We start from the raw sequence: 7,500 nt of genomic DNA, 5'->3' as shown, positions 1-7,500 counted from the left end.
TAGCTTGTTTCCAGCTGTGAGCAGCTGTTTTGGCTCTCCCTCTCGCCGACCTCGTGTGTGAGGTGATGGGGGGCAAGGGAGGAGGGGATGGGGGCAGTGTGTGCGGTCATGTCTCTACGGAGGAGATGTGCAGGTCTCCTCCACCCTCATCTGCTGACTAAGAGCACTGTCGGAGATGGGTGTGTGTGTGTGTGTGTGTGTGTGTGTGTGTGTGCATGCATGCTTTGTGTGTGTGCGCATGTTGGCGTGTGTGTGTGGTTGGTTGCGTGCTTTTGAGGCTAATGTGGCATTAGGGAATGGAGAGGGTACATGTGCCGTTGCAGTTTCCCTGCCTGTTGTGTGAGTGTGTGTGTGTGTGTGTGTGTGTGTGTGTGTGTGTGTGTGTGTGTGTGTGTGTGTGTGTGTGTGTGTGTGTGTGTGTACTGTATGTGTGTGTGTGTGTGTGTGTGTGTGTATGTATGTGAAACTCTAATAGTCATGTTTATATTTCACTGTGCTGTGCTGCAGTCAAGGCTGAGCTGATGCTAGCTGCATTCAACATGTTCACTCAGCATATAACCTCCTCACTCACAGCCACATGGTGATGCTCAGCACATTGGCTTGGTTTTGTTGAACATCTCGCAGGATTCCACTGTACCATTAGATGAGCTCCTTCACACAATAGCTGATAAAATGTGAATATACAGCCAAAGTGTTAGCTGTACTCTCGGGTAAAAGACAATCTTGTACCTTTAACATGTTCCTCTTAACTCTTGGCCTTTGTCCAGACATTGGCGGGCTTCGAGCTACTTGTGCAGTCTGGGATTGACACCAAACTTTATGCCTCAGGCTGTTTGTCTGCCTTTCATTTCTTTGTGTGTGTGTGTGTGTGTGTGTGTGTGTGTGTGTGTGCCCTCTGTATGCAGGTCTGGAACGGTCATCCGAAAGCATGCTTTCCATGAACCCAGACCCTAATGAAGTGTCGTGGGGATTATACTGAGGCGATCAGAGGGGGCCAGAGAGCCCCCTTCCAGCAGCATCCTCCTGCTCTGCCTTCCCCACTGCGGACCTCATTAATAAAAGGAAGCCAATTCTTCCCCCACTACTTGTTAAGCATTCTTCCCTCCTCCACCTCTTGTGGAGAGAGAGAGAGGGAGGGAGGGAGAGAGAGGGAGAGGGAGAGGGAAAGGGAAAAAGAGAGAGATGGGCTTGTTGTAGATGACCACTCCGAAGCCACAGATGTCAGAGTGGACAGGCTGGCTTGGTCAGTGGCAGAGAAAGCTGTCATCGGCGTGTCTCCAGTCTACTTGCAAGCATGGAGCAATGTGGCTGACCAACATAGGGGTAAATTAGTTCAACTTTTGAGGTCGCGTTTGGTTTTTCAACAGTGGGTTATTACTTTGTTGCCTGTCTTAGCAAGGTCAGGGAGCTAGCTATTTAGGTAAATATAACTATCATTTGGCAACAACATGTACACAATTAATTTCCACCTCACATGCTTTTAACACTCACTAGAATACTCTCTTTTTGGAAGTGAAAAAAGCCTGTCTTTCGAAGATAGAAAGCAGTAGGGTTCTCTATATGACACTTAACAGAATAAAATAACCGGTGCACAGGCAGCTAAGTACTTTACATATTTCCACGGTTAGTCATTAATGCCTTTCATTTACTGATGGGTAGACTGCTTCTCAGCCATTGCTGTTTGGAGAAAGTCATTAAGTAGGTGCCTGCACTGGCTAGGCTTTTAGTACATTAGTGACAATTGTGTGGAATACATCTGTTTTAGAGAGAGCCCGGAGTTTTGTACAGACTTGTTGTCCACTAGGCAAGTCATTTGTGAATTGCTGCATCAAATTGCTATAAGGGAGGTGGGTCACGCAAGAGCTGTTATGTCATTCAGGCATTGTTGTCACAACCCCCTAAATTCATTTTACAGTAGAGGAAAACTCATTAGAATGGATTACACCAACCATATTACCTAGCGCTCCATCTTTCCTGGTCTCTTTTCTCTCCATCTCTCTTTCCCCCTCCCTTTCCTTCTCTCTCCATCCCTCTCTCTTTCGCTTATCTCCTCTTTACCCTTCTTCTCTTCCATTCTGTTATCTCCAATTTCTGTGCTTTCAACGGAATTATTTGCAGCCAGATGAGAAAAAGCTATTTATCTCCTCTCATTTCTGCCTCTGTAATCTCAGCGTGTTTTCAAGAAGTGCACTGAATGGGAAAAGATTTAAGAAGTGGTGGAGTGGTTAAGGCCCAGGGAGTTGAGATAGTGCTCCTTGTTCCCAGTCTGGGTCTCTTTTCTTCCCTTTTTTTATTCTCTACTCACATCAATCAATGCTAACGACTGAAGCAGCTTCTCCAAACGCAAAGCATTACCTGAACAGAAGGCCACTGCTCTCTCTCCCTCACTCTCTCTCTATCTCTCTCTCTCTCTCTGTCTCTCTGTCTTTCTCACTCTCTTTCCACTCTTCTTCCAATTCAGCTGGCTTGCTTTTCTCAACCGTCTGTTTCTTCTCCTTCCTCCTCTTCCTCCTCTTCTTCGTCTCGGCTTTCTCATCCTCATTGGTCCATCGATCGGCTCGGTGGGATTACGATTTAGTGGAAATGAGAGGTAATGTTTCTTTCCCACACAAGCACAAACAGTCCGTGTGCGAAGAGAGAATTCAGTCATATCCTCTCCCTGGGTAGCTCCAGGCTGGGGTAGAAGGCTCCCTCAAGTAGATCCAAAGCTGGGCCTGGGAGTTTCGTCTAATCACCACACAGTTCATTTAAAGTTGGCTCAGCAGTCAGTTAACTGACCACAAAATCTATTTTTTTTACGCCTGTGTATTATATACATGCATAATTTCCATATAATCATAATGTCCAAATATCTGTTCCATATATGAACAGATTCATGATCCAGAGTTTGTGTTTAAGCAGTAGCTTCACAGTTTTGTGTCACTGTTTGAAATGTGAAGGGATTGTTTGCGGTGCTCAAAGCCTGTTCCTATCTGTTTGTGTGAAGCTTCTAGGGCGAAATGTGCATCATCTATTTTTGAAAGCGGCTTTCCCTTGTCTAAAACTCAGATGGCCTGACGGCCTTGCCAAGCATCTCACTGTCTGCCATGCTTTTTGAGTACTGCCTGTCCCTGACATACATTAGCTCGTGTGCCCAACGTCGGGCGCCAGTTGGCGTTGCACGTGGTGCTCGTTTAGCGGTTGTTCGCTTTTTTTTACGGCACTCCTAAATCGCCACCTGCTTGGCACTGAGGAGCTCACATTTACTTTAATTGCTTTCTTTAGTTAGCCGTGTGGCTCAGAAGTTCTCTAGCAGACAGATAAAAGTGAAGGTGGTGTCAAAAGAGGCATCCCCATGGAGACTAGTTGTTTTTTGCATTCAGCTGTAAACTTTTGAATTGCTGCCCCACTAGAATTGGTTGATTTTTAGTTTATTATTTTTTTAAAGGCTGTGCAAAATATCTTCAGCAAGTGAGGTCGGTTAGTGAGCCTTTGGTGCAAAACATGGATATTTACGATGTGCCAGGTGGTAGCAGTAATTTCTTCCTGCGAGTGTGTGTGCTACTTTTACTGACGATGGGAAAAACACAACTGCAACGGCAGTAGGGAGTTAGTATGCAGATCAGGTACTATCTCCAGCGTAAGGGCGGAAACAGAGAAGCTTATACCAGCAAATCAGTGTTCTTGCTCTTGACTTTTTGAATTCTTAAAATAGTATGTACTGTAGTAGACAACAGCAGCTGCAGCAGTTCTCCTAGTCTTGAAATGTGTAGTGCAGTCTTCATCAAAGTCAATGTTAATGTATAACAGGAATGACGGTCTCCAGTTTCTGACCTTAAGGTCCCTAAGCCTTGTTGACGAATGACGTAGAAAAGGCTTTGTGTTTGTGTAGAACATGGTTGCCAGAGGTTGCCTTGTATGCCTTGGGAAACGGGGCCAGCCCATGTTTAAATCATAAACAGCTTGCGGGGAGCCCCAGGGCCGTTACCCGTCGGCTGCCTGTGTGATGCTGTCTTGGTTCTGCCGTGTTGTCAGTCAGGCATGCTGCGAGCAAGCCACTTGGAGCACCGTTGCTCCATCCACGCACAGTCACAAGGCAGTACGGTACCACGCACTGAACAGGGCTGGGCTGAGCCGAGTCGAGTCGATGCGGTGCGTTGTGATGCAGAGCAGTGTGGCGCCTTTGCGGAGGAGGCTGTTGCGGCGTACCACGCCGTTTTTTTTCCAGGGACATCAAAGGCGGGGCCTCCGGGCGATGTTGCCCGGGGTGACGGCGCGAGATCAGCGGCAGCCCTGAAAGGGTACAGACCCCATGCTGACAAACACAACGCCCCATCTCCACCAAGCGTCCCCGCGCCATCACACTCCTCCGTATGCCCGACGCGTTTGACTTTGCACTTGTTCCGGTCGCTTCCGTATGCACCCTCGGTCCGCTCTGTCGTCGCTCCGTTATTGACTCCCCTCGGCTCATCCTCTGTTCACTTTTCTTCGAGACGTATTTCTCTCTCTCTCTCTCTCTCTCTCTCTCTCTCTCTCTCTCTCTCTCTCTCTCTCTCTCTCCCCCTCTCTCTCTGTCTTGCCTCGCTTACGTAGTTTCTTAATTTGGTTGCTTCGCTAACTTCCGTCCCGCCGTTGCTCATACATCCTGTCTGCCTTTCTTCAGCTTGCGGTGTTCTTGTTTTTTTCTCTCTCAATCGAACAGAAAGCCGAGTGATCGGAACAGTGATGCGTGTCCACGGGAGCTGGCCAGCAGAAGGAGATGAGGGCTGAGGGAAAGAAAGAGCTGTACTGTAATTAGCTTGCTTTAATTATCAGGGAAGAAAGGGCCTGTTTAACACACTGCGAATGACAACTCAAGTTTGGGTTTTTTATCAGCACTCACACTGTGTGTGTGTGTGTATTTGTGTGTGTGTGTGTGTGTGTGTGTGTGTGTGTGTGTGTGTGTGTGTGTGTGTGTGTGTGTGTGTGTGTGTGTGTGTGTGTGTGTGTGTGCGTAGGTGTGTGTGCGTGTGTGTGTGTGTGCGCGCATGTGTGTGTGTGTGCATGTGTGTGTATCTTCCCTCTCTCTATCTCTCCTCTCTTGCTCTCTTCATTTTGAGCAGGCAAGCCCATTAACCTGTCCTCCTGTCTACTCACTGCATTGTCTAGAGTGCTTGTTTTTCACACCGATTCTCCCCCCCCCCCCCTCCTTACCCTGCTCTGATGGTGCATTTCACACACACACACACACACACACACACACACACACACACACACACACACACACACACACACACACACACACACACACACACACACACACATACGCACACACACACACACACACAGAAAGAGAAGGAGAGAGTGTGCCAGGGTATCTTGCGGGCACAACGCATAGGGGACAGGTGTAGTGTTGTGCAGCCATGCACTTTGAGAGCCTAGAGCAGGTAGATTAAGTGAAAAGGGGCCACTAATTAAGTCCCTCTCAGCCCCTCACCCCTCCTCTTCCTCTTCAACACTCTGTGTTTTTCTCTCCATTTCCCTCTCACACAGCTATGTACTTATTCTCTCTCTCCCTCTCTCTCTCTCTCTTTCTTTCTGTCTCTCTCATCTCTCTGTACCTCTGGCGGTCCTCTTTCACTTCACTCTTTTTTTTTCATCTTACCATTCATCCACCAACTCTTTTCACCTCCGAGTGCTCATCCCCTCTCTCTACACCTCCTCTCTTTTGCTCTCTTGCTCTCTCGCTCGATCTCTCTTTTCCTCTGGCTGTCTTGATGTCCCTCTCTCAACTGGTCTTTTTTTTTCCAAATCCACATGGCAATCAGGTTTTTTGAAGCTTGACGTGAGAAAGGATATAACACACTCTCCTCCTCAACAACACCTATATTCACTTGAGTATCCATGTTGTGGACACAGCCATTTAAACACACTCACACATACACAAACACACCCTCACACATACACACACACACACACACACACACACACACACACACCATGAGAGTGCAGGCTGTTTTAGAGTGACTACCAGCACCTGTGCACGTGTGCCTCCTTGTGTGTGTGTGTGTGTGTGTGTGTGTGTGTGTGTGTGCCTTTGAGTGGAGTGGGCTCAAAGCTATTAACACACTGTCCGCTGTCCCATGTGAGCAGACCACACTCAAACAATATGGATGTGGACCTCACGGTCACATGAATGCTTTAGAGATAAACATGCACACACACACACACACACACACACACACACACACACACACACACACACACACACACACACACACACACAGGTACACACAGTCTCACGCACATGAACACACAAACAAATAACCAGTCACTCTCAAATGTGCAAGCACACACAATTACACATACATATGCACACACACACAAGCACAAACACACACGTATGCACATGTTGTCCAAATAAACTCAGACAGAGCTTTTAATGGTTTAATTTATTTAGACCGTATCTCAGGTGTTTCAGGAGCCTGTTATCCGGCTGCAGAGGTGTTGATAGAACAGAACTGGCCCTCTGGAATACCACACAGCCTGTGCAGAACTGACTGAGATTGTGTGTGTGTGTGTGTGTTTGTGTGTGTGTGTGTGTGTGTGTGTGTGTGTGTGTGTGTGTGTGTGTGTGTGAGAGAGAGTGTGTGTGTGTTTGTTTGTGCATGTTTGCATTTGTTTGTTTGTTTGTATGTGTGCAAGTGTTTGTGTCTGATAAACACTGATGTCGATGAGCTGGAAACTTCACAGAAAAACATAGTGAATGTGTTTGCAAGACTAAGAGAGTGAGTGTGGCTATATGCGTGTGATTTTTAATGAGTATGAGTGGGTGTGTGATTGAGTATGAGTACGTTTTTCCTCTGTGTGGATAATGATGTAGTTGAATTCTTGAGTGAGCTAGTGTCTGTGTGTTTAATAATGTGTCTTATGTATGTGTGTATGTCTATATGTATGTATGTGCGTTGTGGTCCTTCTGAGTGTGTGTGTGCCACGTCATGTGATTGTGCCTACAGTATATATCTGTATGTATGTATGTATGTATGTATGCCATGGGACATCTATAAGTGTGTGTGGGTGGGCTGCCTACATCATGCGTGAGTCTGCATGTCTGTGCGTATGTTTCTGTGTGTATGTACAGTATGTGTGTCGTGGTGTGTCTACACGTGTGTGTACCACCTGGGCCATGTTCGTGTGTGCATATCTCTGGGTATGTACTGTACATATGTACTGTATGTGTGTGTGCGTGCGTGCTGTGGATTGTGTGCATGTGTGTGTGTGTGCAGCCTGTGTTGTGTGTGAGAGTGCATATACAGTATGTATGTATGCACATATGCATGTATGTGGGGTGTGTGTAAGTCTGTGTGTGTGTGTGTGTGTGTGTGTGTGTGTGTGCGTGCCTGCGTGCCGCCTGTGCCATGTGTGTGTGTGTGTGTTGGTTTGGTGCATTTGATACACGCGGGCATCATTACCGGGCGCTGTTTGACACGGCTGTGATCCGCGGCCCGCCCAGCTGCCACGGCCTCGCTGCCAATTAGCCTA

The 7,500-nt window shown here is 47.3% G+C and overlaps 1 protein-coding gene across 1 annotated transcript in view; it reads left to right on the top strand.

Annotated features, from left to right (window-relative positions):
- Nucleotides 1–7,500, top strand: part of LOC134067967 (MAM domain-containing glycosylphosphatidylinositol anchor protein 1) — a 238,164-nt gene that overhangs the window by 162,253 nt on the left and 68,411 nt on the right. The window lies entirely within an intron of this gene.

The sequence above is a fragment of the Sardina pilchardus genome, chromosome 20, assembly GCF_963854185.1.
Source record: "Sardina pilchardus chromosome 20, fSarPil1.1, whole genome shotgun sequence".
Classification (NCBI taxonomy): Eukaryota; Metazoa; Chordata; class Actinopteri; order Clupeiformes; family Clupeidae; genus Sardina; species Sardina pilchardus.
This window is presented reverse-complemented; position numbering and strand designations above follow the sequence as displayed.